Raw genomic sequence first — 5271 nt, 5'->3', positions numbered from 1 at the left:
CTGTAGTGTTGCCTGGGGTTGTTGTGACCCAAGTGCAGGACCTGGCACTTGGCCTTGCTGAACCTCACACCCCTGGCCATGGCCCATTGATCCAGCATGGCCAGGTCCCTCTGCAGAGCCTCCTGACCCTCAGGTAGACCAACACCTCTGCTCAACTTGGTGTCATCTCTACATTTTCTGAGATCATTGATCTCCCTGTCAAGATATTAAATAGAAGTGGCCCAAATACTGATCCAGAGGAACACCACTTGTGACCAGCTGCCAACCAGATTTAACTCCTTTCACTGCCACTCCTGGGGCCTGGCCATCCAGGCTTTGTTTGACCCAGCAGAGCATATGCCCATCCAAGCCACGAGCAGCCAGTTTTTCATGAGAATGCTGCAGGAAAGTGTTGATGGCTTTACTGAAGTGCAGGCAGACAACAACCACAGCCCTTCTCTCCTCCACGAGGCTGGTTCCTTTGTCACAGAAGGAGATCAGGTCAGTCAAGCAGGACGTGCCCTTCATGAACTCATGCTGATTGGGCCTCATCACCTCATTGTCCTGAATTGTCCTCATATTTGGGCTGAGATCATGAAAAATATAGGATTGCTTTTTTAATGTAAATAAAAGTGTCTACACTGAGCAAGTACTCAGTCTTGCTTTCTAACTATACACTGAGTAGCAAGACACCAAAGACTCCTATATTTCACTGCACACTGGCAATAAATCAATCCTGCCTTACATGAAATGGGTCACTGTCCAAATTACACCTTAGCCCTACTTTTGGACCTTCTGCTTAGGGATTTGTAGCTTCCTCCAACTGGCAATGAAAGGGGCCAGCAGAAGTACTGCTTACTTTTGTGCAAACTAGAAAGTCTCCCTGTGGAGTGTGAGGGGCTTGGTATGCACTAACCTCCACAGAAACAGTGTTAGGCAGTACTATGGAAACACAAAACCTGCTCTCATTGATTTGCATCATACAGATTAGAAATCTAGATGCCATTAGCCAGGCAAAAATTGTAGAAATACCAAGGGGAGAAAAAAAACCCAAAAATAATCCGCATTTGAAGCTGTCACAAACTGTGATATGTTAGCAGTATTTGATCAAGATCAGAAAGCAAAACACTTCATTTCTCTGTAAGTTATCAAATCCTTCTGGTAAGTGACACCCTGGAAACGTTCAACAGCTTCATAACTGGCTGACAACGTTTTACATGCAGGAAAGATGGCTAGAACAGCAGTAATCAGCAGAATGAGCTGGTTTCATAGTTGAGCTTTGATGAGGTGTTACATCGTGTGGGTAGCATTTATAAGAGCTCTCTCACTTTTAATTCTGTAGCAAAGATGACTGTTGGCTTCACAAATTAATAATATTTTCCTTTCTTTTATAATCCCAAACTAATTCATTGTATCATATTTTATTTTGTTATTATATGTCTGGTCTTCTTTTTGTAGTACTCTCATTAAACTGGAACATCTTCTAAGCTCTTTTCTCTGTTCATCTCTCTACAACAATATAATGCCATTATAACAACTTTACCAATAGGTTCCAAACTCTTGTTACTCCCCTTCTCCTATGCAAGCCACAGGCACACATGCAGTGTAAAAATTCTCCACATTAAAGGTCATCATTTATACCATAATTTTCAGATTAACTTCCATTTTCCTTTCATGCTTTTACTTCATATTTTATTAAGACCACGGTTCCACATACTTCTATTTCATTGTTTTTATTATTTTAGCAATTGCTCTGCTACCACTAATGACAAAGAAGATGTGGTTCTCTCCTGGGAGTGCCAAAGCTGCTTCACCCTCAGGTTTCAGGTGCCTTAGTCAGAAATACACCTTTAGAACTTGTTTTCTGGTTCCTGGAAGCAGGGCAGTCGTGACGTTAGCTGTGGATGTGTGTTTCCTTTACCTCTTCATTTTTCAGTGCTGGATGCTCCCTAGAAGCAGATTGCTAATGTCTCCTCCAACACATGTATGACATAGTTAGGGGGGACACAGCCTGTGTCAGCAGCAGTGTCAGCTCTCAATGTGCTGCCTTTTTAAGGGATTCTCCCCCAAAAAAGTCCATTTAGATCTGGCAGCATGGATGCCTTTGGTGTTACTTTCCACCACGCAGAACATGAAACACTCAGCAACTACATTTGCTCTGGAATAATGAAACATTTGAATTTAAAATCCTCTTCCACTGATAAACTGCTCACATTAAACATTTTGTCTCTATTTTGACAAATTTTTGTGTCTAGAAAAATTCTGAAAAAAAGGAAACGTGGTATTTCAAAATGAAATACTTTGACTTATTTGAAGCAGTATTTCACTCTAAGCTTTACTGTAACTATATTGAATTTATAACGAAAAAAAAAAGTTTGCCAGACATTTTCTTTTCCCCCCTCCTTTCCTAGTTTGTCAAAAATTCAGATTCTTCTCCAATTGGACAGTGAAATTGAAACTAGTTATTCTAATAAATCCAGTCTTTGCAAAAAAAAACCCAGAAATTATGTATGTGAGTGTCAAATCTGTAAAGAAAAAAGATATTGAAACTTTAAGATCACAAAATCCATTCTGAGGCCAAATGTGGCAGAAACTATTGTGCTGATCTTCCCTTCTCACTTTTACAGTAAAACCAGAAGCATTTTGTGTTAATTATGACATTTGAGTGTCATAATGTAATCTAGGTACAATTATTTGTCAATAACTAGTCAAACTTTTTTCTCATATAACTCTGTTTATGCTATAGGTAGTTACCATGATATGGTTCTAAGTTCAGTTCATTATTATGCCAAATAGAACTTTAGATCTTGCCAGTTGGACCCAACTGGCTCTTTCCAAATTCCTTTTAATTTAATCCTTTCTTGACTCTGTGTATTTAGTTGTCCTGGAGGCCAGTATATGAATTAAAAGCATTGACACTTGCAGCTGACTACTCAGGATTTAAATCTATCAAATATATCCATTGATTCATAGCTCTATACTGAGCATGCCTGAAGCCATCCCATGCTACCTAAATCCACTCTTTGCTATAATAAAAATTCTTGAAAAAACCCTGTCACTTATTCATACCCTGCCTTGACTCTGAAATAAAACCTATAAATGATCTGAAAAATGACGTGTTGCCAGTTTCTGTCTAGTTGCTAGAAAATATTTCCATGTTTTGCTGAAATGCTGTTCTCAGTTCTTTCAACACGAAACTGATGCTGTGGTGAGATGTGATCACCAGAGATAGATAGCATGGCATTTTGGTAACTGTGCATGCTTAAAGAGAATACCCCAGCAAAGTCCCAAATCAAGCCATTTGACAAGTCATGCAGAGCTCTCTTTCACTCCTGCTCTCACTTCTTCACTGGGGTATGAATGAGTACGTGGCTCTCCAGTGGTGGGTGACCTGGGCCTTAGTCACCTTCAGATAATTAGAACTGGCCACAAAGTTCATACAGAGAATGCTCCTTTTAAAAGCTGTGTGTGCACACGTGCGGGCAGGCGTGCAGCAATCACACCTCTTGTGAGCTTCCTCAGGTCAAAGCTGGACCTGCTGTCAGTGCCAGAGACTGGAATGAGAAGAGCCACGTGCCCAAGGGCTCAGCTGGGGAGTGGGACACACAGGTCTGGGTCCCACACCAAGGGCAGGAACATGCCTAGAGTGCTGACTGTCCTGGAAGAGTGCTCACTCCCTCTGCACTTGCAGTGCAAAGCTTTCAAGGCTGGGAGGCCTGCCTTATTTTTCCTGAAAAGCCATGAAAGATTGCAATTTTGCACTCACACAGATTGGGAAATTCTTGTCTTGAAACTCTGCAAGTCTAATAGCAAACATCACTGTTATTCACTTGTTTGTGGGATTAAAGCTGCTGGAGATGGCTCAGAGGGTATGCTGTTAACAACACTGTCCTGTCACAGCACGCACCAGCACCAGATTTAGTCAGGAGTGCTGTGAAACTGTCTTGCAACAGAACTAGGAATCAGTGGTTTCAACAATTTGAGACATTTAAACATCCTTTACTAGGTTATGTCAGAAGCAGCTGATTGTGTAAGGTTCAAACCCAGTAAGCATCATTCTTTCTTATGCAGGCAAGACTTCTGATCTGAAAAGCTCACATGTAACTCATACCACCAATTTAAGTGCTGCTACCCACCAAGGAATAGTACTTTGGATCCATTTCCAGCTGAAGTTTTATTTATACTGCTAATACTGTGTTTAATCTTTGTTTTCCATTTCCAAGCCTCACACAGACTGCAGTCATACATCTTATTTGTACTGTTTGTAGGTATTTAAGCATGAGGTATCACTCACTGGCTAGATACTGTAGCATTATGTATGTAGGAATATTATTATTTGCAATAATAATGAAGAATAGTACAATATAAATGAGTACTAATAAAATAGTACCTGCTTTACAGTGCCTGCAGGCATGATTCCATACCAGACACAGCAAGCAGAAAAAAATGTAGGAATGATGCTAGAAGACACCACAGCAGCTATAGAGGTGGTGATTTCCACCTCTGAGTCCCTAGGTGGTGAAGCAGAAAGCCCTTCTCCTCTGGTGTTTCTGTTGGAAAGGGTGAGTCAGGATGAGACCTAATTAAATTAAATGGAATCTATTCATTATTGAGAGCAGCCTTGTGGAGGAGGACTTGGGGGTACTGGTGATTGAAAAGCCAGATGTGGGCTGCCAATGGGTGCTCACAGCCCAAAAGACCAACTGTATCCTGGGCTGCATCAAAAGCAGCATGGCCAGCAGGTCGAGGGAGGTGTCTGCCCCTCTGCTCCACTCTGGTGAGACCCCACCTGCAGTTCTGAGCCCAGCACAAGAACGTGGAGCTGTTGGAGCAGGTCCAGAAGTGGGCCACAAAAATGCTCCAAGGGCTGGAGCAGCTCTGCTGTGAGGGCAGGCTGAGAGAGGTGGGGTTGTTCAGCCTGGAGAAGAGAAGGTTCTGGGGACATCTTACAGCGGCCTTCAACAAAGATGGGGACAAACTTTCTAGCAGGGCCTGTTGTGAGATGACAAGGGGCAATGGTTTCAAACTAAAAGAGGGGAGATTTAGACTAGATATAAGGATGTAATTTTTTGCAGTGAGGGTGGGGCAACACTGAAACTGCCTGTCCAGTGAGGTAGTAGATGCCCCATGCCTGGACACATTCCAGGTCAGGTTGAACAGGGCTCTGAGCAACCTGCTCTAGTTGAAGATGTCCCTGCTTGCTGTGGAGGAGTTGGACTTGATGACCTTTAAAAGCCCCTTCCAACACAAACCATTCTATGATGCTTGGATTGCTGCTTCTCTTGTCAATAG

The sequence above is a fragment of the Merops nubicus genome, unplaced genomic scaffold, assembly GCF_000691845.1.
Source record: "Merops nubicus isolate BGI_N331 unplaced genomic scaffold, ASM69184v1 scaffold11074, whole genome shotgun sequence".
Taxonomy (NCBI): Eukaryota; Metazoa; Chordata; class Aves; order Coraciiformes; family Meropidae; genus Merops; species Merops nubicus.
The sequence above is the reverse complement of the archived record's forward strand: the minus strand, read 5'-3'. Positions refer to the sequence as shown.